The sequence below is a fragment of the Malus domestica genome, chromosome 03, assembly GCF_042453785.1.
Source record: "Malus domestica chromosome 03, GDT2T_hap1".
In the NCBI taxonomy this organism is placed as follows: Eukaryota; Viridiplantae; Streptophyta; class Magnoliopsida; order Rosales; family Rosaceae; genus Malus; species Malus domestica.
Genome location: NC_091663.1, coordinates 26,940,942 through 26,957,291, shown reverse-complemented (window position 1 = coordinate 26,957,291; position 16,350 = coordinate 26,940,942).

The window sequence follows — 16,350 nt, the reverse complement described above, 5'->3', positions numbered from 1 at the left end:
AGAACCAAGCTTTCTCCCAACCAAGAGGACCGAAGAAGGTTTTGATCCAAACGCCTACAAACTCATGTCGAAAGCTGGGTACAACTTCACCTCCTCTGTAAATTTAGGAAAGAAGGATTTGAACACCATCAAAGACAACGAACGTGATCTTACTAAAACTCAGAAGAAGTTGGAGGAGCATGGTTACGGGGTCAACAACAACAAAGCTGGACTTGGCTTCACACCAAATGCACCGGTGAAGATCTCCAGCAAGGCAAAAAATGCTAGCGCTCAACACATCAGCGTGAGCATTATACAAGATAAAGAGGAGCCTCGAACTGCCCCTCAGACGTCAGTATTCGATAGAATGAATCGTTCAAGGACCAGAGTTTCGGCACCTAAACTCATTGGCGGTCAAAACAGAACTTCCGTCTTCAAAAGGCTTAACACTTCAGTATCTCAAAGCTCTGTTTTCAAAAGGTTATCGAAACCTAAGAAGCAAAGCGATACGACTAGCTTTCCTCCACGACAGTCAGTTATGGAAAGACTTGGAGAAGCCAAAGAGCCTTCCAAAAGGAGAAAGACAACACCAGAAGTAGAAAATATCGATCGTCTGGCAAAAAAGGATGACGTTCGAAGTTCCATTCCTTCAAGAATGAAGCGCCAAGCAATTTTAGAGGTTAACACAGTTGGATCACTGAAAGTGAAAAGGTGCACCATCATCCACACTGGACAATCTTCATGCCAACAAGCTCGAGAGGTCAACACCGAAGAAAAGGCCCAAGACGTCTTCCACATCACAATCCAAGAAGGTGAAGAAGATGAAATCCTCGAGGAAGATGTCATTGCAGCACCGTCACAACTCGAAGATGGGGGGCAAGCCACAGTTGACGATCTCAAAGAACTCAACTTAGGCACAAGTGAGGAACCAAAGCCTATCTTCGTAAGTGCATTACTAAGTGCAGACGAGATAGAGAAGTATTACCAGCTGCTATTAGAGTACAAGGACGTCTTTGCTTGGACCTACAAGAAAATGCCCGGCCTCGACCCTATCATTGTTGTGCATCATCTTGCAGTCAAGCCTGGAACGCGACTAATAAAGCAAACTCAAAGACGCTAACGATCCGAGCCCATCCCACAAATCGAGGCTGAGATTGACAAGTTGATCGAAACAGGCTTCATTCGAGAGGTGCAATACCCTAAGTGGATCTCTAACATCGTCATAGTTCTTAAGAAATCTGGACAAATACGTGTTTGCGTAGACTTCCGAGACCTCAATTATGCTTGCCCAAAGGATGACTTCCCATTGCCAATCATTGAAATCATGGTGGACGCGACCATTGGCCATGAGGCACTATCATTCATGAACGGCTCTTCTGGATACAATCAAATTCGTATGGCTCTTGAAGATGAGGAACTAACAGCCTTCCGCACTCCAAAAGGTATCTACTGCTACAAGGTGATGCCCTTTGGCCTGAAGAATGCTGGAGCTACATATCAACGCGCAATGCAGAAGATCTTCAATGACATGCTACACAAGAATGTAGAATGCTATGTAGACGATGTGGTGGTCAAGACAAAGAAAAGACCATATCACTTGAAGGATTTGCGAGTAATGTTCGAAAGGTTGCGAAAATACAACCTCAAGATGAACCCGTTAAAATGTGCATTTGGCGTCACATCTGGAAAGTTCCTCGGCTTCATTGTCAAGCATCGTGGCATTGAAGTGGACCAATCAAAGATCAAGGCCATTCAAAGCATGCCCAAGCCAAGAAATCTGCACGAGTTGAAAAGTCTACAAGGACGGCTAGCCTTCATCAGACGCTTCATCTCCAACCTTGCAGGGCGTTGTCAACCGTTCAGTCGACTCATGAAGAAAGATGTTCCATTTGTATGGGACAAAGCATGCAACAATGCTTTTGAAAGCATAAAGAAGTATTTATCAAGTCCACCTGTCCTGGGGGCACCTGTACCAGGGAAACCATTCATATTGTACATCGCTGCTCAGGAAAGTTCAGTTGGAGCACTCTTGGCACAGGAAAACGAATCCCGGAAAGAATGAGCGCTCTACTACCTCAGTCGAACGCTCACCGGCGCTGAGTTGAACTACTCCCCAATAGAAAAAATGTGTCTTGCCTTGATGTTTGCCATCCAAAAGCTCAGACATTACATGCATGCTTACACCATCCACTTGGTTGCTAAAGCTGACCCGGTCAAATATGTCATGTCCAAGCCAGTTTTGACAGGACGACTAGCTAAATGGGCATTGCTTCTCAATCAATACGAGATCATCTACGTCCCAGCTAAAGCCATCAAGGGACAAGCGCTAGCAGATTTCCTTGCCGACTATCCAATCCCAGCCGATTGGAAAATCTCAAACGACTTGCCTGACGAAGAGGTGTTCTACATCGACATATTTCCGACATGGACGATGTTCTTCGACGGATCTGCACGAGCAGACGAAGCGGGGGCAGGAGTAGTATTCATGTCGCCACAAAGGCAAATACTACCTTATTCATTCCAACTAAGCGAATTATGCTCCAACAACGTCGCTGAGTACCAAGCACTGATCATCGGGCTTCAAATGGCAATCAATATGGAAATCATAGCCCTTGAGATATATGGCGACTCCAAGCTCATAATCAATCAACTCTTGACTGAATATGAGGTTAGGAAAGATGATCTCGTCCCATACTTCCGGCTGGCAACGCAATTGCTATAAAGATTTGAGGTCGTAACACTAGAACACGTGCCAAGAAAAGAGAATCAAATGGCAGACGCTCTCGCCAACCTAGCCTCAAGCATAACGTTAGGAGAAGACGAAGCCACAAACGTGCCAGTCTGCTAAAGATTGGTAATCCCGCCTGTCACTGAAATGGTACTAAGTGATACAAATGTTATTTCCATACTTCCGATCAATGTTGAAGAATGGAGACAGCCGCTGATCAACTACTTGGAGCATGGAATACTCCCAGATGATCCAAAACACCGTTCTGAAGTACGTCGACGAGCGCAGCGCTTCCTCTATTACAAAGGGACACTCTACCGACGATCTTTTGAAGGAGTACTTCTGAGATGCTTAGGCGAGGAAGAAGCCAATCAAGCCATGGAAGAAGCACACTCAGGAATATGTGGAGCGCATCAGTCCGGACCGAAGCTTTATTTCCAGCTCAAAAGAATGGGCTACTACTGGCCAAGCATGGTAAAGGACTGCCTAGAACACGCCAAAAGGTGCCAAGCCTGCCAATTTCACGCCAACTTCATACATCAACCTCCTGAACCATTACACCTACAGCTACTTCATGGCCATTCGATGCATGGGGATTAGACGTAGTAGGACCAATTGCGCCAAAGTCATCTGCAGGAGAAGCTTACATCCTGGCTGTAACAAATTACTTCTCCAAGTGGGCTGAAGCCATACCCCTGAAGGAAGTCAAGAAGGAAACTATCGTCCGTTTCATCAAGGAACATATCATCCACCGATATGGCGTGCCTTGCTACATTGTCACTGACAATGGAAAACAGTTTTCCAACCAACTCGTGGACGAGCTCTGCGAGAAATACAAGTTCAAGCAGCACAAATCCTCCATGTATCATGCTCCGGCCAACGGTCTTGCAGAAGCATTTAACAAGACATTGTGCAACCTCCTAAAGAAGGTAATCGGCAGAACAAAGAAAGACTGGCATGAAATAATAGGCGAAACACTTTGGGCATACAGGACGACATATAGAACGCCTACCCAAGCTACACCTTATTCTCTCATATATGGCGTGGAAGCTGTTCTACCGCTCGAAAGTCAAATCCCCTCGCTAAGGATGGCTCTACAAGAAGGCTTGACTGACGAAGAGAATGCAAAGTTGCGCCTTCAAGAGCTGGAAGCCTTGGATGAGAAAAGACTCGAAGCCCAGCAACACTTGGAGTGTTATCAAGCACGACTCTCCAAGGCCTTCAACAAGAAAGTTTTCCCTCGTTCTTTTCAAATGGGAGATCTCGTCCTTTCATTGCGTAGGCCTATCATCACAACTCACAAGACAAAGAGCAAGTTCACGTCAAAATGGGATGGACCATATGTAATACAGGAAGTCTACATCAATGGTGCCTACTTAATCATGGCAGAAGACGGCTTGAAGATCGACCCTATCAATGGCAGATTCTTGAAGCGCTACTACCCCTGAAAGGCGACAACTCATGCTCTTTGTTCGCACGAGCCTAAACTGCATGAACCAAAGCTCCTGGCCCGCAAGAGCATAAACTGTGTACGACAAAATCATCATCAAAATTACTGTTAAATTCATCACTCATTTGAACTACGTTATGGCTTGATCTCTTCTTTGGAAGGGTACGTAGGCGGCTCGAACATTCAATTTCGAGTTCAGTCATATCAAAATAAAAAATATATATAAAATTTGTATTAAAGAAAGTCAATTTTATTACAAAAGAATAAATAAATAAATACATATGTTATTATGTATTTACAAAAAAACAAAAAAAAAGAAAGAACAAAACAAAACAAAACAAATGCATTGAGAGAAATAAAGTCCGTTTTTATTTATTTTTTCTGGAAATTTTACATAAATTTGCATTATACATACTTAAAAAAAAAAATCAAATCAAATTTACAAGAGGGGATCTTCAAGGACGATCAGGTGCCGCCTCACCACTCGGCAGAGCTCCAGAAATGAGAGGCGCCGGAGGTTGACTGTTTGAAGCCACACCACTCAGCGGAACTCCAGGAAGAAGAGGAGCCAAAGGTTGATCATTTGGAGCTTCATTACGCGGTACAGCCCCAGAAGACGAAGGCAAATACTGCTGGAACAAACCCACAAACCTCTGATGATCAAGTAAAATCTGACCATCAGATTCCTGCATCTGGTTAATCTTCTTCTTCATGTTTGTCGCATAGCTATGTGCGAGCTTATGCAACTGTTTATTCTCCTGCTTGAGCCCTCTAATCTCCTGTTTGAGACTCATCACTTCAGCCGCCAATGATTCAACTTGACGGGTTCGAGCAAATAGGCGTTGGGCCATATTAGACACAAAACCTGCACACTGTACACTGAGAGCCAGAGAATCCTTAACAGCCAACTCATCAGACCGTTTGGAAAGTAGTCTGTTATCTCTGGGATTGACAAGGTTTCAGGCCACCACCGCAGCGGTCATATCATTCTTCACCACTGAATCCCCAACGGTAAGAGGACCAGTAGGGGATATGAAGGATGGGCGCCATATGTTATCTGGAGAAGACGGGACTACCTTTTCACCAAGGTTCAAATCAAAACGACGGTCGGAGGGTCCAGACATTTTCAAAGGTGTTGAAGAAAGAAGAGGTCGGACAAATCAAGATCTTAGAAGTGCAAGAAGGGAGTTTCTACAAGCGAAAATTCAAGTGTGCTTTGAAACGAACTGCGTGCCTCTATAAAGATCAACACTCGACGGGATTTCAAAGATCGAAGAGGCGAGCTCAGAATTTGAAGAGGCCAATTCAAAAATCAAATAGGCAAGCTCAGAAATCGGAGAAGCATCTTGCTTTTCCAGACGCGTTAGCACCCGTCACGCGCAAACTCAGTTTTGCGGAAATCACGAGCAATTTGTTAAAGCGCCAATCCCAGATATCGAAGAGGCGCCAGTCTTTTTCAGCTTCGTCAGCACCCGTCATGCACAAACTCAGCTTTGCGAAAATCACGGGCAATTTGTCGAAGCGCCGATCCCAGATATCTAAGAGACGCCAGTCTTTTTCAGCCTCGTCAACACATGTCACGTGCACACTCAGCTTGACGAAAATTACGGACAATTTGTCGAATATTTCTGATAAAGAAGAAAGCACGTGAAGCCATACTGATCAATCACGCATTGGTTGCCGACACGAGTAAAAGAATAGTACCTCTACAGGTACTAAAGAATTTCCTATAACTGTCCACATTCACCCTCCATAGCAAGGCAGACATACATAACCTTTCTTCATCTCCGAGAACCTTTCTTCATCTCCGAGAATGCCTTCCCAACAAAGCCTCTCGAGTCACTCAGTGTTTCTTATTCCTTGGGGTACCTCTGCAAACAAATGACACCAAAGCAAAAGTATCTCATATCACCAGGGTAGAAAGCAAGAGTATCTCATATCATGTGTTCTCCCTGTCCTTTCCTTTTTCCTTGTTCTTACCTACAAAGACAAGGATAAAGAAAACAATATGCCGGAACCTCCACTCAAACTCGGATGCCACATTTGCCTGGAGAACAGATAAGGCAAGTGAAAATGATACCTTGCAGCATGTGGAGACAACGTGCAGAAGAAACAAGCAGAGAAGAATGCAGTCTTCACAGTCAGCTCAGCAGAAGGAGTCCGAGCTGAGGAACTCAAGAAGCTGCCACATCTGCCTGAAGAAACAAGCAGAGAAGAATGCAGCCTGCACAGTCAGCTCAGCAGAATGAGTCTGAGCTGAAGAACTCGAGAAGATGCTACATTCTACCAGAAGAATAGATAAGACAAGGGAAAATGATACATTGAAGCATATGGAGACAAGCACAACAAAGCACGTGTCGATTCATCCGCTACTTCTTCAAAATCAAAAGTATCTCATATCATCAGGTTTGCAATCACTATGGGTGGAGGACTCGTTTTGACCCTCAAAATTCTTGGGTCGACTTGCTAGGCATTGTGGGCTGCATGTGTCGTTTCACCACCCTTGAATCAAGTCCTTAAAGATCAAGTCACCAACTGGAAGAAGAGCCCATTAATCTTGAAGATCATACCGTTGACCAAACTGCTCAGGTGTGAATTAGAAAGATTGAACAAAGCAACAAGTCGTCACCTTCACCTCGTGCCTGCTTGCCATATGTTCGAGTCAACCTTCAAGAATCAAGCATCAACGGCCCTTGAAGAAGTTTCCGGCCAAATTCAAGATCAAGCCTCGACGGCCCTTGAGGAAATCACAAGTCTGATTCAAGATCAAGCATTCACCATATTTGAATCAAATCCAGTTCAAGAATAAGCTGTGGAAAATCAACAATTGGAGGAATCCAAAAAATCCTCCTACCCAGTTCAAGATCAAAGCTGTGGAAAGTCAACAAAGCGCAAAAACAAATACGTGTCGATACATCCACTACCAAATCCAAAGATCATCTACCACATAAAGCTCCTTGTGGTCCAATTTCAACCTTCAAGATCAAGCCTCAACGGCCATTGAAGAAATTTCAAACAAAGTCCAAGAACAAGCCTCAACGACCCTTGAAGAAATCTCCAGCCCAATTCAAGATCAAGCCTCGATGGCCCTTGGATTGACAACTACATTAAGGGACTTCAAAACGCATCTCCTACATGTAACAAGCACATGTATACAACGCGCCTTGAAGTGGGGGCATTTGTAGACATTGAAATTTCGGTGGCATAAATGTTAGCCATTGCATTAAGATTACATTTGTAAACATTGAAATTTTGGTGAAATAAATGTTGACCATTGTATTAAAATTACAACCTTCATTCACTTCACCTACATCATACACTAAGTTCACCTACAACATCCACCAAGTTTCACCTACAAACATCCACCAAGTTTCACCTACAACATCCACCAAAATTCACCTACAACATCCACCAAAACAAATGGATGGTGGTGATTCGTTCCCAAAGCCTATAAATAGGCTCCTCCATCAAAGAATCAAGGAACCAATTCACAAATACATTTCTCTACTCCCAAATTGGAAGAGAATCCCCCAAATCTTTGAAGCTTTGAAACTCTAAAGCTCTCAAGGTTCCCGAAGAATCAAGAAAGCTCTCTTCGTTCTTCGTTCTTCGTTCATCGTTCTTCCAAGATCAAGCCCCGACGGCCCTTGGATCAACCATCCACCAATTCAAGATCAAGTCCCAAAGGCCCTTGAAGAACTTCCACCAATTCAAGATCAAGCCCCGACGGCCCTTGAAGAAAGCACCATCGTTCATCATCCGTTCTTCCAAGATCAAGCCCCGACGGCCCTTGGATCAACAACATCAACAAATCCACACATCCAACCGTTCTTCAAGATCAAGCCCAAAAACCCTTGAAGATCCGTTCATCACCGTTATTCAAGATCAAACCTTAACGGCCCTTGAAGAAACACTCATCCTCAAGATCAAGCCCCAACGGCTCCTTGAAGATCCGCTCAAATCCACCTTCAAAGATCAAGCCCACGGCCCCTTGAAGAAACTTCCAACAGTTCATCCAAGATCAAGCCTCGACGGCCCTTGGATCAACGAAACATCCACAAATCAACACCTTACGGAGATCGAATCAGAGGATCAAATTTGAGAGAGATTGTAACCCAAAATCATCAAACACAAATATTATTTTGTGCACGTTGTTCTTGTCTCTTTCGTTTCAGGAATTTTCTGTGTTCATAATTATATTACCTTAAATTGGGCAGTGATGGAGTGGTGGCAATTTGGAGAGATGACGATGATGGTGGTTGTCACTCATGATTCGCCAGAAAAAGGGAGACAAGGACGAAGTCGAGGGTTGTGGTCAGAGATGGTGGTTGTTGATGGATGGCTGCAGTTGAGGACTCGACTCAGGCTCAAGTCGTGAATGAATGGGAGAAGGGGTCTGTGTGAAATCCCGTCCCCAAAATTTCACTATTCATTATGTATCTCGTAATTTAAGTTCGTATTTCACGTTTACATTATTTTTATTACTTAATTTTAATTCCGTAAATTTTGGGTATTAAATCAAATAGTTATCGCGTTTGAATTTTTTAAATCAATCTTTATATTTTGTTGACTTTTTGAAGTTTTAACTAGTGTTTTTAAATAGATCTCGAACCCACGAACGCATAGGCGAAAGCCGTTTACGAGTCCGAGTTATAACGGTATAGTTACGGACGTTTGAAGTTGTGAACTATAGATTGTGGGAATTATTTAATTCCCACATGTAGGTTAAAGGTTAAGTTAATTTAAAAGAGGACCAAATCAGATTTTTAGGAGGAGGAAAAAGGACCAATAAGGGAAGAATAAAAAAAAGGGGGATTTTTCCCCTTCCATTTTCGTCATCCCGTGCACCCACAAACCCGACTTAAACCCGGCTGAATTTCGACCAATCTCCACCATTTTTTCAGGTGATTCTCAACCCTCCACCACCTGCAATTTATTCCACAACCTCTCATCTACCTTATTTGCTCAAATTGAAGGGTTTTTAAGGTCAAATTCGGGTAAAACTCCACCGGAGAACCCGGGGGTTCTCAACGGCGATTCGTCATTCTGGTGAGTATCACCATTCACCATCACCCTTGATCAACTTCTCTTGGACCCAAGACCAAGACCCAATCAGTTGTAGGGGCATTGGAACACCAAGGAAGCCGAATTGAAGAACACCCACCTTAGGGTTTTCGACGGATACGAGTCAATTTGAGGGTCTTCTTCGCCAAATTGGACTTGGCCACAGGTATAAAGTTTACTCTACTTGTTGAGATCTTTATTCCTGTAAAATTTGAGAATTTTTGGAAAAAGTCAAATTTCCCGGTGTGTGACATCTGATTTATGAAATGCTGATGGTTAACATTATGTATGTATAGTCTTATTTGAAAATTTCCTATTTATCATGTTGCATTTGTTGCTTTAAAGTTAGTGAATGCATTAATGTAATGTTGATGATGGGGAATCGACAATTATATTGTCCCATAATGTGAAAATGTTTCTCTTCATATTTGGTAAAATTTTGCTAGAGTTGTTAGTATACATTTAGTCAGATGTGGTCCAGATTTTATCCTTGTGATGACAGTGAATAGACATTGTTGATGAGCATATTGATTCCATCTCATTGGTTTAGCATTATCAGACATTTCTGCTTATGTCTGAAGTTGAACGAATCCTTATATGTATGTATAAATTAATGAAGGGATGAATTTGTTTCCTTATTTACCGTATACATATATCTATGTATGCATATTCAAAGGAACTTACTTATATCCCTGGATATATATATATATATATATATGCACCAACTGCCAAGGCTTTTATATACAGGTACATCTATATTTATAAGTAGCATCTTCACTTATTTTCTCTAAGTGTTTTCATTCAAATGTTACATTTATTTTGATCATGTTAATTCAAGTTAACCAAAATAGTACTTGGATCTCATAGTGTGAATTAGTAGTTCCAAGTAATCTAATTAAGACTAGAGTCAGAAGTGATGCATTTAGTAATTACATATACTTGAGAATAGGAGTTGATTGAGGTGATGGATGCTTGTAGTAATAATTCGAAACAATGCTTTGGAACCTAGATGGGAAATACAGAAATGGATGGTGTATGTGCTCATGTTGTAAATCATAAGTGTGGAGGTAGGAGGTAAGTTGTGTGTTGGTTTGATAGCACCATGTAGCATTGGTACATTGATGACCCTGCTTGGTTAGTTATCTTGACCTTGCTTGGTTAATCCGCATTGGGGGGTCACTGCCTACTTGGTTACTTTCTCAGGAGTGGCTCTGCTTGGTTGATTCACTTTGGGGGGGGGGGGGGGGGGGGCACTTCATATTTGGTTACTTGCGTAGGCTTCGGCCAAACAACGTCTCTTTAGCTCTATTTTGAGTGTATCTGTGAATTTTGGCTTCGAGAACTTTGAGTTTGATTTAGAAAAGTTGTTGGATGTCTATGTGACTCCTTCGGAGTTTGCAAAGGTTTGGTATTAATTTCTTATGAATGATTTATATTCAAAGTTTATAAATTGTGATTGATGGTTGGTTTCATCATTATTATTACATGCTTTGTATTATTATCGCTCACACGAGTTTTGCAGCTTATCCGGGTTGTTGGTTGCTCGATGCACCATTTCCATGATGTAGGCACTTATTTCACATGCGACAGGTCTGGGTAAATTATGAGAAACCGTTCGATATTTTGATTCCAAAGTGGTCCAGAATCCTTGCTCTTGCTCATTTCCATAAGGTTATCTTAGAATCCTAGATTCGTGTGAATGAGAATTACCCACGATGGATCTTATGAATACAAATTAGAATGACCATGTTATTATCCATAACCCAAGTAAGGAATTACGTAGAGTTCTTTAATTAAATTCGTGAAATGATATGCTATCTCACTGATTGATTAACGTGATTAAATACTAATATTGTGCTTCATGATTCCTTGATATGTTACAAGCTATGGATTGAGATATAATGTTAGAAGCATAGTGATTGGTATGATGTAGTGAATTGTGTATTGGAAATGGTTGTGATATGTGATTGAAATGCATATTAAATTGCTTGGGAGATATGAGGTCTAGTAATGGACCGATAACCCATTGTGATGGGAATTTATTGCTCGATATTGTTTCATTTCGTTGAGTCTTTGTGAATTGAGTAACTTGAATCATGTCTTATTCTTTTGAGCCGTTGTTATGCTTCCTGGACTTCCGTTCAGTTCTTTTGAGTAGTCCGGAACTGAGTTCTGATTGGATTTCGTTGAGTGATGGTCCGGAATCCCTTCTATTTCACGATTCCGTTGAGTGATGGTTCGAAATCATATCCTGATTGGATTCCGTTGAGTGATGGTCTGGAATTCCCTTTGGTGCCTTGGTTCCGTTGGGTGGTCCAAAATTCCCTTTTTCAGAGATGTAGTCTTCGGCCGAGCTATGGCGCTCTAGCCCGCATTTTAACGTGTTGTATGTGTTATTAATGATGTGATGGTTGGCATTATTGATGGATGTGATTATGGAATGATGTTGGTTATGGTAATTATGATTAGACTCGTTGAACTTTATGACTAGTGAATATGATTGTGTTCTGTTGTTTGTCCCTTGTAATGTTACATGTTATGTATTGTGATATATTGTTGAGACATAGCGATTTAATTGATGAATATTCGAGTGTAGTGAAATGACAAACTACGAATGGCTTGATCCCTAATGAGGGTACGTAGGCAGTCTAACGAGGAGGTTAGATGTAGCCATAAAGTATACGAAAAACTACTATGCGATTCGATTCTCGAGTTGTGCTTTGTACCATATCCTAGAGGCGGGGTATGTTAGATATACGGGTATTGGTGTCATCACGTGTCGATCCTGGATGTATGTTGGGATCGGAGCGTGACAGTCTGAGACTCAAACTTTGAGTCTGTGAGATGAATGAAAACTTCCAATCAACAATGGAGAGTGTATGACTTGATAATCATAAAATCCCAACCAATTACCTCAAGTTAGAAACGGGCTGGGCCGGGGGCATGTGCCCTTTTATTTTTAGATCCGCCTCGCCTCGTTTTGTGTTTTGAAATTTTGGACCCGCCTCGTACCCGCCCTGAACTGCGAGTACCCGACCTTACCCGCGGGTACATGACTTGTTTGCCCACCCCTAACTGAATATTTGTTCTAGGCGACGATTGTTCGTGATGCTTCGACATTCGTGCTAGGGAGTTGTAGCGCGGACCTCAGGTGAGTGGGTCTTTTTCCTTTTTATAGTGTGTGTGTGTGTGTGTGTGTGTGTGTGTGTGTATAAACTTTATGGTTTCCATAAATGTTTTTATATGGAACTATGTTTTGCTTGCCATGTCGTAAATAAGTTACATTTTAAATATTGCATTATTACACTTGTGAATTGTATTGTGTGATGCTGCGGAGACTCGGGCGAGTATTATGTGATTAAAATGGTTGAATTATATAAGCATGCATATATTCATTAGAGCTCATCATGGTTGCACCCTGGTATTAGTGCTCCCACCCGGGGCTAGGGCTAACCTTCACATGATTGTTCACCTCCCACACCGCACGCTCACCTTGGATTCAAGTGTAGTGCTAGCCTGTTGTACAGACCACAATAGGTGGTTCCAACTCGTAAGTGACCCGCGATTTATCGCACAGCTTTCACGTGATCGTAGCACTTGAACGTACATATTTATACCCAGCCTGTCGTACAGGTCACACTAGGTGACTCCAACTCATGTGCTAGCCTAGGTTGATGAGCTACAGGTCTAGTTGTACAGGTCACGTTAAGTGACTCCGATTGGCATACTATTTTATATTGGTTTCACACCTGGCTTACATTTATTTTGCTGAGATATTGTGACATGGCATGCTTTTGTTGTCACTGCTTTTATGCATTGGTTTTTCATACTTATGTAGTATGATTTTCTGAAAACTATACAGGTTTTACGACGAGGGGTTATAACGTTTTCAAGAGGTTTTTATTAAAACTTTATTTTCAAGCCCACTCACCTTTGTTTTTCGCCCCTCCAGGTGTTAGTAGCAGAGTTTTCGTACTGACGATGATTATTGGCAAATCTTGGTGTAGGCGATTATCATCGATGGTATAATTCTCACCTTATTTTACTGTACTATATTGTACTTATGCTCTGTCATCACGTGTGATTTGGGTTCATTCTCGCTCACATCGCACTCTTGTATTTAGGCACTTTTAGGTTTAAATTTATTCACATTTTCCACATCACTACACTTTATGGCTTGGTCACCTTCCTGATATCAGCCAGCACAGCTCGATTCAGAGTCCTAGTTGACATTCTGGGTCGGGGTGTGTTACTCTGTCTTTGCAGTCGAATTGAATTATTGCATTTATATATACTTCATTCAAGGTATTAAATATCGATGATATCGGAAATATCGGTAGTCCAAAAACACGGAAATTTCGATGGAAATATCGGGATATTATCGATATCGATAAAAATTGAATAAAAACCACGGAAATTGTAAGAAAAACTTGGAAATTTTTATTGAAACTTTGCAGAATGTTTATTTAGTCAATTATCTATTAGTTTATCACAAAAAATTGGAAGGAAATGCATTGCATGATAGATATAACTGATTTAAGTTGATTATATAGCGAGCTGACAAACATTGTGAGTGTAGAAAATATGTAGTAATTAATGAAAGAAGTTTAAACACATCATAATCATTTATATATAATGAATTAGTACTATATTTTACACTTTATACATTGCATAGTAAGATACATGAGTGACTTAGTAAGGTCTAAAATATCGATGATATCGGAAATATCGGTAGTCCAAAAACACGGAAATTTCGATGAAAATATCGGGATATTATGGATATTTTAGACCATGACTTCATTCAATTCGGACTTAGGGTCTGTTTCACTTATATATACTTCATTCAATTCGGACTTAGGGTCTGTTTCACTTATATATACTTCATTCAATTCGGACTTAGGGTCTGTTTCATACAATTTTTAATATACTTAAAACATAATCTTTCATACAATTTGTAATATTGTGTTTAAAGATGTGTTACAAAATTTCGAATAATTTTTTATTATCATTAATACATATTTACCAATTTATATATTTATCATGGTTATTTATTTGATCGCCTTCTTTTGTTAAATACTTTGTTGCTCCTACATTAATATTCTTACCTGCTTTTGTCCATATACCATATACAGGTTATCTTCATTGGAATTACTTTTTTTAGTTTCCTTGCATAACAAAAAAAAAATGCTAGAATAGGTATGGTCTGTATCTCCAATCACAATGCAACGACTTAATGGTATGTTTTTTTTAACTTTCATTTCTTGTTGACTTCCTTTTAAATTCAATATTTACTGATCTTTCTCTTTAGGGGAATTGGTTGCTACCGATATATATACAAACTGTCTTCTTTTTACCTAATCTGAATACATGTGGCTTATTCCTTGTTTGACCATTGATAAGTTAGGTTGGATATATGTATAAAGTATATCTTCAATCAAAGTATCTGCATTTATACTTGTATATGTCCAGCTTAAACTTCTCATTGGACAAGCAACCAATTTACCATGTGTTTACAATAGGTCAAAAGAATAAAGTAATTGGGTATAAATTGGTGGCACCAATTCCTCTAAAGAGAAAAGATGTAAGTGATGATTGAGCTGAAATAAGTCAACAAACAGTCTCTCTATATTGCAAAGAAACACTGAACTAGATATATCTAATCCATCTTTTTACACATATCATTTCACTTTTCAATCTGTTTGATTGAATTCTACCATTTACACCAAAATACCTAAATATTGACATCAAATTTTGAAGTCAAAAATCTAATAACATTACTATATTTTCAGTTTGATTCAATAACACAATCTATTACCTTTCTTTTAAATTACTTAGATTTTAACATATTTCACTTTCTTTACAATCAACCAATACTTTTTCTTACGTCACCAAACAGTTATAGCTTACTATATCCATTTTCTATTTGTGTTGTTTCTCTCATGCTCTATCACAATATACAGTAACCTTAATAAATTGGCCAAATTGGATTATTCATCCCCTTGGTCATAGGAAACTTGCATGATGACCCCCGTAGTGAAAAAACTAGGAATTAAACCCCTGTGGTCAAGAATGTTAGGAAATTTAGTCCAAAAGTAAGATTTCTGTTAAATGACTGTTAAAAGTATAGGTAAAACTGTATTTTCAGTTCCAATTGACATTTAAAATAAATAATTTTTTTATAACAATTAACAAAAAAAATAATGCTTAATTTTTTAAATAAAAAAAACCCCAATTCAATGTCAATTGGAACTGAAAATACAATTTTACCCCAACTTTTAACAGTCCTTTAACAGAAATCTTAGTTTTGGACTAAATTTGCTAACATTCTAGACCACAGGGGTTTAATTCTTAGTTTTTTCACCACGGAGGTCATCATGCAAGTGTCCTATGACCACAGGGATGAACAATCCAATTTAGCCTAATAAATTTAATCTTTCAACATAAATGATCTTACAAAACTCACTGATGTATTAATCTAATTTTTAAGTTTTCAATCTTTTTAATGGATAGTATGCTATTTGGGCAGCTTTGATCTTTGATTTCAAATATGTGATTTTGTCTAATTCTTTCTCATCCCCGATTTCTATTGTCATTTATGGTTTAATAGAGATTCTTGAATGACGTTCTTTAAATATCTTTATATATTATGCTCACACATTTTGTAATCCCACATCAACGCACATGCACTATTTCTATACTAACTATTTGACCGCATGTGTGATAGTTGCATTATTGTCAGGTTTTGAAGTGTTAATTATAATCTTTTCAAAAAAAAAAAACTCTATGGATGTGATCGTTCATTATATGCCGATACAAAGTGATGATTATTGATCTTGATGCACATCAAGCGAACAGTCGATTTCTCAATAAAAGTAAGGTACTTCTCAGTCCTCATAGGGATTGAATATTTAACTTGACCTTCTTCTAGAATTTGAATAATTGTTGTCCATGAACAGGTCGAGTCTATATACTAGATATGTACGACCCTCGAATATATCCAATTTTGAGTTTCCTGCTCTTCTAATATTCTAAGATCCAAGATTTTTCCACCAAAGTTACCACCTGTACTGCTATAAGGCTGCGTTTGTTGCACCGAACTGTCTCGGACTGGACTAGCTTCATGGACTAA